Source organism: Hordeum vulgare, chromosome 7H, assembly GCF_904849725.1.
Source record: "Hordeum vulgare subsp. vulgare chromosome 7H, MorexV3_pseudomolecules_assembly, whole genome shotgun sequence".
In the NCBI taxonomy this organism is placed as follows: Eukaryota; Viridiplantae; Streptophyta; class Magnoliopsida; order Poales; family Poaceae; genus Hordeum; species Hordeum vulgare.
In genome coordinates this window covers 463,830,263-463,837,375 of record NC_058524.1, presented here as the reverse complement: position 1 = coordinate 463,837,375, position 7,113 = coordinate 463,830,263, and the positions used below count along the sequence as shown (strand labels likewise).

At 41.7% G+C, this 7,113-nt stretch overlaps 1 pseudogene; it reads right to left on the bottom strand.

Moving 5' to 3' along the window:
- Nucleotides 1–3,734: 3,734 nt before the first annotated feature.
- On the bottom strand, nt 3,735–6,226 carry LOC123409097 (annotated as a pseudogene).
- Nucleotides 6,227–7,113: the final 887 nt, after the last annotated feature.

The following is a 7,113-nucleotide window of genomic DNA, read 5'->3' as shown; positions in this document are numbered from 1 at the left end:
AGGATGTCACAAAGCTATCTTTCATTGTGAAGCTTTACCAAATCAAGTGCGTGTCTGGGATGACCAACAGAGCATGTGATTTAGTTTTGCAGATGTTCGCGCAGGTGCTGCCAAAGGGTCAGTGCATTCCTACTAATCTCGCAAAAGTAAGGAAGGTGATCCGAGATCTTGGGTTGGATTACAAGAAGATACACGCGTGCGTTAATGATTGTGTGTTATTCCGTAATGATCATGCTGATGCCGAAGAATGCCCTGTCTGTCACGCGTCTCGATGGAAATCTACTCCTACCAGTGATGAAGACAATGCATCAAGTCGTAAATCAAGGAAGCCGGTGCCACATAAAGTTATAAGGTATTTCCCACTCATTCCAAGACTGCAAAGGTTGTACATGACAGAAGTTATGTCATCACATATGAAATGGCATAAGGAGGGCCGGGTGGATGATGGCGTAGTGAGGCATCCTGCAGATTCAAAGGCCTGGAAGCATTTTGATAAGAAATAGTCTAAGAAATTCTCAAAAGATGCTCGCAGTGTTCGACTTGGCCTTGCTTCAGATGGATTCAACCCTTTTGGGCTCATGAGTTTATCACACACTACATGGCATGTCATTCTTATCCCATATAACTTGCCACCTTGGATGTGCATGAAGCAACAAAATTGGATTATGACAATGATTATTCCAGGACCAAAGTCAGCAGGAAATAACATAGATGTATACTTGCAGCCCTTGATTGATGAACTGAATATTCTATGGAAGAATGGTGCTTACACATATGATGCTGCAACTAAAAGAAATTTCCAGATGTATGCATGCTTGTTATGGACCATCAATGACTACCCAGCTTATGCAATGCTGAGTGGTTGGAGCACAAAAGGGAAGCTAGCATGCCCGTATTGCCACAAACATACATATTTTTTATGGCTAAAGTATGGTCGAAAGCATTGCTACATGGGACACCGACGTTTTCTGCTGAGGACCCACAAATGGCATCGAAACAAGTGCTTGTTCAACAACAAGACAGATAATAGAGAAGCTCTAGTGGCACTTACTGGTGAACAAGTTGTGCGGGAGCTTGATAGCATTCAGCATGCACCGTTTGGACGGTCAAATAAGAGAAAACGACCGGAAACTAATAGCTAGCATAACTGGCGGAAGAAAAGTGTATTTTTCCAGCTCCCATATTGGAAGCACTTGCTCGTTAGGCACAATTTGGATGTTATGCACATCGAGAAGAACATTTGTGAAAGCATTCTGGGGACTTTGCTTGAGATGGATAAGAAATCAAAGGATGGTGTGAAGGCTCGTCTTGATTTGGAGGACTTGAAAATTAGGAAGGACCAACACCCAAAGCCCGGTAAGCATAAGTATGAAATAAAGAAAGGTTGCTACACTTTAAATAAGGAAGAGAAGATAATGCTCCTCAAGTTTCTGCAGAGCATTAAGATGCCTGATGGCTATGCTTCACACATTAAGCGATGTGTGGTCCTCGATAAGTGCAAAATTAGTGGACTCAAAACTCATGACTGCCATGTTATATTTCAGAAACTTCTTCCTATTGCGTTGCGCAAGCTTTTGCCAGAGAATGTTGTTAACCCATTGCTTCAGCTGAGTAAATTATTTTCTGATTTATGCTCGAAAGAGTTAAGGGATGAAGATTTGGAGAAGTTAAGCCAAAAAATTCCAGAAACTCTATGTCAGCTCGAGATGATCTTTCCACCAGCATTCTTTGATATTATGATGCATCTTCCAATTCATCTTGCTGAAGAGGCCCGGTTGGGAGGGCCCGTCTTGTATAGATGGATGTATCCAATTGAGCGATACTTGCGTACGCTGAAAGGATATGTGTGTAACAAGGCTCAACCAGAAGGTTCTATTGCAGAGGGGTACATACTTGAAGAGTGCATGACTTTTTGCAGTCGATTCCTTGATGGAATGCCTACCAAGCTAAGTCAGTCCGAACGTCATGAAGAGGTACAAATCAACCACCAACAGGGATTAGCATAATGAGTACAGTTGATTACTCCAAGAAAGGTTTTGTTTGTGAATCATTCTCTTTGACTGAGATTAATAGAATGAGGCATTTCATAATAACAAATTGTGAGGAAACTGCGCCATGGATGGAGTAAGCATACTTGTGTATTTATTTCACATCGTGATATGCATTAATAATTTGCTTTTGAACTAAAAATCATTTCTCTTTCAAGTGAACATCTTGAGGAGCTCACAAGTAACAATTCTCCTAATCCTCAGAAACAACACAAGGAAGAGTTTGTTGGATGGTTTGAGAGACGGGTAAGTTTCTTTCGTATTTTTACTAGTGTTCCTCATAATAATGGATCAACTCTGTACATTACACTCACACATATTCTATTCGATGAAACAGATCATAGAACTCCACAATGATGGCAAGGTCAGCAGTCTTATTTATGCACTAGCTAAAGGACCTGATCACCTAGCTCGTGTATACAACCGTACAATTTTGAATGGATATTTTTTTCGGAATTCCTATATAGAGAAGGATTTGAGTACCCAAAATAGTGGCATCATAGTTAAGGGCGATGCAACCACGGGCAATATTGATTATTACGGGGTGATCAAGAAAATCATATCTCTTGACTTTCCTCCTGATAAGGAGGTTGTTCTATTCCAGTGTGATTGGTTTGATGTGCCTCCTTCCAATAGAACTGAGAGTAAGGGGTATAAGAAGGACACCAAATATGGAATTATTGAACTCGACACTACTCTAGACAGATTCAAGGGGGACCCTTACATTCTAGGCCTCCAAGCTCAACAGGTTTTCTATGTGAGAGATGTGAAGAACCCTGATTGGGCAGCTGTTATTAAAATGAATCCACGCAATTTGTTTGCTCCTTCTGTTTTAAATGGTGTAGGCCTTGATGAAGCTGTTGAAGACGATGAAGGTGGTGAGGCGGATGTAATGGATGTCATAGATGCAGAAATTACAGTGCAAGATTACACTACCTGAAGAGATCACTAGTTGGAGTAGAAATGATGACGAAGGATCAAGCGTTGATGTTTCAGTCATAACAAATATAAAACTTGTTGAGTTTGAAGATGTTCAATTCGAATCTGATGATGATACAGATGATGATGAGGCTTATGTAAATGATGGCCACATTGCTCCTTTGGGAGAAGAAGAATTGGATGATGACGAGGGGTTCTTTGTGTAGACTTAAATCTCTTGGTAAGGTGCTTTTCACATGTTTAAGCCATGAATATGAATTCTTGAACTTTTTTTATGGTTACCTACGAGTGGTACTCAAGAAACTATGATGGTGTACGAAACATAAGTTTAGCCAGTCAGCTTCTATAGGGAATGCAAAACACTTATGAAACAAACATAGAAATAAATCTATGTACCAAACATATAAATAAGTTTAGCTAGTCAGCTTCTATAGACAATGTTAGATCAACTGGCAGAAATAAATCTATAATGGCCCCCAACTCGCAGAAATAAGCATCATGGGTCAGAATTCGACGCGCATTTCTGAAGATCCCGGTCCTTAATATTTCCGGCACCAAAATCTCCACATCTACTTCAGATTAGTAGCACTTTACTCTTATCTGATTTGCCATGTCATGTCATATCAAAAGCTATCTAAATTTCTCACATATCTTACAGTAGGTCTTGTGGTAGGGACTTATAGTACGCGATTGATTCAACAAGAAGCAATCAAGTTGCCATGCCCTGTTACGACCGCCAAGAAATTTTTATGGCTGAAGCGAAATTAAATCTGCATCGGGGACGACGGCGGCCGGAGATTGGGAGAAGGACGTACCGTATCCGAGGAGCACTGAGTTGAGGGAGGCGAAGACGGAGCAGGCGAAGACGTATCGGGTGCTGCTCCGGCGCCGGCCGCCACGAACGCCTTCCTCCTCGTGCTCCGGCGGCTGCATATCTTACTGAACGATTTAACAGAAAATGAGCTCGTTGCATTTGGGACACAGGGCTTACTGAATGAGATATAGGATCCCCTAAAAACAAAAACTAAGATATCAATTATGGAAGCGTGTTTACTGAACTGTAAGTGAAAGCTTCTGCCAATTTCGTCTCCTGAAGGATCAACATTTTTCTCGGTCACACCGGAAAGAGCTAAAATTATCTTACAGTGAAATGCATTTACCTCTCACAGTTATAAGCAAGCGAAGCCTTTGCCAGACGGTTCTTCTCTCCATCTGTACTTCTGATGCTTCCAGTTGTAAGAGCATCATCCATCTACAAATACAAGAACAATTGTACAGTTTACATCAGAAGGCAAGAAGCTGAAAATAATTATGTTCTTTGGTGAACAAGATGGTTGTAAGGGTATAAAAAAAACAAGCTGTACAAGCATATCTTTTGCACTTTAAGCACCGGAATACGAGATTTAGTTGGCTAGCATGAAAATTAAGATTATCAGAAGAACTGAAACATTTGACCAACAGTACTCTGTCCTTGCAAGTGAAATACCAACATTGGTTGTGTAAAAACACTCAAAAGAATTGCTCTCAGTAGTGCTTAACAAGTATCTATAATACAAATTGCTAGACTTCAATAATAGTTCATCTCCATATACTATGTGTCAACAATTAAGAATGGAATTGAAGTATTTTTGCTAACTCGTAGATGATGAGAAAGTAACAACTTACCATAAATGAGAGGAGCCCTGTTAGAGTGCTGCAGCACAAAAGCGTATGTGAGACCAGTGAAGAGAAAAATACAAGAATACCATACAGCAAAATGTATTCACAGATTGACAATGTTAGAATAAGAAAATTGCGGTTGAGCATTTAATTTGAGCGCAAGTAACTGAAGACCATAAACTCAAGTAGCTGAAATTTAAAGGGGAAACATCTTATGGGGACACACCTATGTTCAAACATAGAGCTGAAAGTATGATTGGTATAGTTACCCACAAAAATTTTTAATGTCAATGAAAAAAATATTCCCCAGGCCTAAGGTAGAGATATCATTATGTGCGTACCTTGCTACACACCACATGGGATTCCAAGATTCAGGATGAACTGCAAAAGCAAAGCAATATGAGAATCATTTCAATCGCGAGCAGAAAAAAGTAAAATATTATCTTATTACAGTATGATGCTTACAATCACTCATTGATAGGCATATCCTTTGTGAGGGGCAAACCTGCCGCTGGGGGTTGTCATGCTGAACAAAGACAAATTGTAAGTACAAATCTAAGAAAATTTAATTTATTAATTCGATACAACATTTTATCTAATTGCTTTCCCTTTAAACATCCAAATAACAAGGAATTGTCATTAAAAAAGCACAACCAATGCTCTAATGTTTCAGTACCTAATACTTGGAGGCTTAAAAGGGTAATCAGAAGGAAATTTAAGCATCCCATAGTAATATCCACCTTCACGGGGAAAAACAAGTGCAAAAAGACTGTTAAATATCAAGTTATACAGTAAGATATTGTCTGGCATAGGATAGTACATAGAAGATAGTAGTTTCAAATATGCATCATATTTACCTTCAAAGGGTGTGGCTACACTTCCTTCAAGTACAAAATTTGTCAACCAAAAGACAACATTAAGTAGCTGATGGTCTGATACAAACTTGAAAATCGGCAAAAATATAGACAACACTGATAATAAGCATGCCAACGATGAAAATGACACTCCTTATCTCCCTACAAGAAAAAATATCACCACAATGTAATCAGAAATCCGTGCCATTTTTTGACAGAAAAACCTATTTGCAGTTAAATTATAACCAACATCTTGAATATGTGGGAACCAGATTAGGATGACAATGCTAACAACGTCCCAGAAATTCAATACTTCATTTTTCGTTGACCAATGCAGATGTCTTCTATGGGCTTCTGGCTACTTCTTGGCAGCAATAGTAGGTGGATGAGCAACTTAGGATGCTTCCTTGTTTAAATATTCGGACCAGCACATGGAAAGGCCGAAGAAGTATACTGATATAATACTAACAACCTTAGGAGGGTAATATTTGTTGGAGAAGATGCGTGAAAACAGACGCTGTGAGTCTAGCTTGTTTCCGCTTGCATCACCTATGTGGAGGTCATGCTTTCCTTGCAGCAGAACAGGACTAAACTCCACACCTTCAACCAACGAGATAGAGGTAGTTAGCAAAGGTGGTCACACTAGATGGACACTTTCTGCTTGCGTCCTTGCTGGCTTGCGGCGTCGCGGCTACCCGCGTATCCGGTGTACAGGAAATCGCCCATCCCATGTGGCGCCTCGCGTTCAAGATTGCGGGATGCGGAACGGCTGCATCCCGTCCCACTTACAACCTGACTTACAAGGGAAATGTCCACTTATCTCTGTGTAGGATGCCTACGAAATCCATGGGGGACATTTTTGCCTACAGAATCCATGGGAACAATTAAGTGGCCTGCGTTTATATTTCGGTTACCTAACTGATTTGCCTACAAAACATACAAGACGAAAATTCAGTTGCCTACAGAAAAATCGAATCGAGCCGTAGGTCCTTCTCCCCCCTCCCACTCCCCTCCATGAACCCATTGGTAGCAACTATGACTGCGATTTCACCTCCCCACTCTCGATTTTCCCTCGATTTTGTTCCAATTTGCTCCCAAACCGAATCCACCTCCCCGTCGTGCTCGTATGCCAGAGAAACATGTAGGAGGGAGGGGGGAATGGCTAGCGTTAGGTCGCCGGAGAAAAGCTGACATGTGGTTTCCGTGGATGCGACGGAGACGACTTGGATCTCCGTCGGCCCACAGCCCCCGCGTGCAGAGCAACCTTCCTCGCCCCCCCCCCCCCCGGTCGAGCGCGGCGCGGGGTCTCCCACGCCGATGCACTTGTTGCGCACCCCCAATCCCGCTCCCTCCCATCGGCGGTGGGCTCTCCTGTCGGTGGTGGGCTCTTCCGTCGGCGATGGACTCTGCTGCTAGGGATTTGGCGGAGAGAGTGAGGGAGGGGAATGGGTAATGGGAAGTGAAGTGGAGTGCGGAGAGAGTGTGGGCATTGCGCTATATCGCGCCTAGACAGCGATTAGGAAAAAAAACTAAACTGTCCGTGTAGAAAAAAATAAATTCCATCTCCTTGTACACATATACTCTTGAGCTGACTGGTTAATCTCCATCGTTAC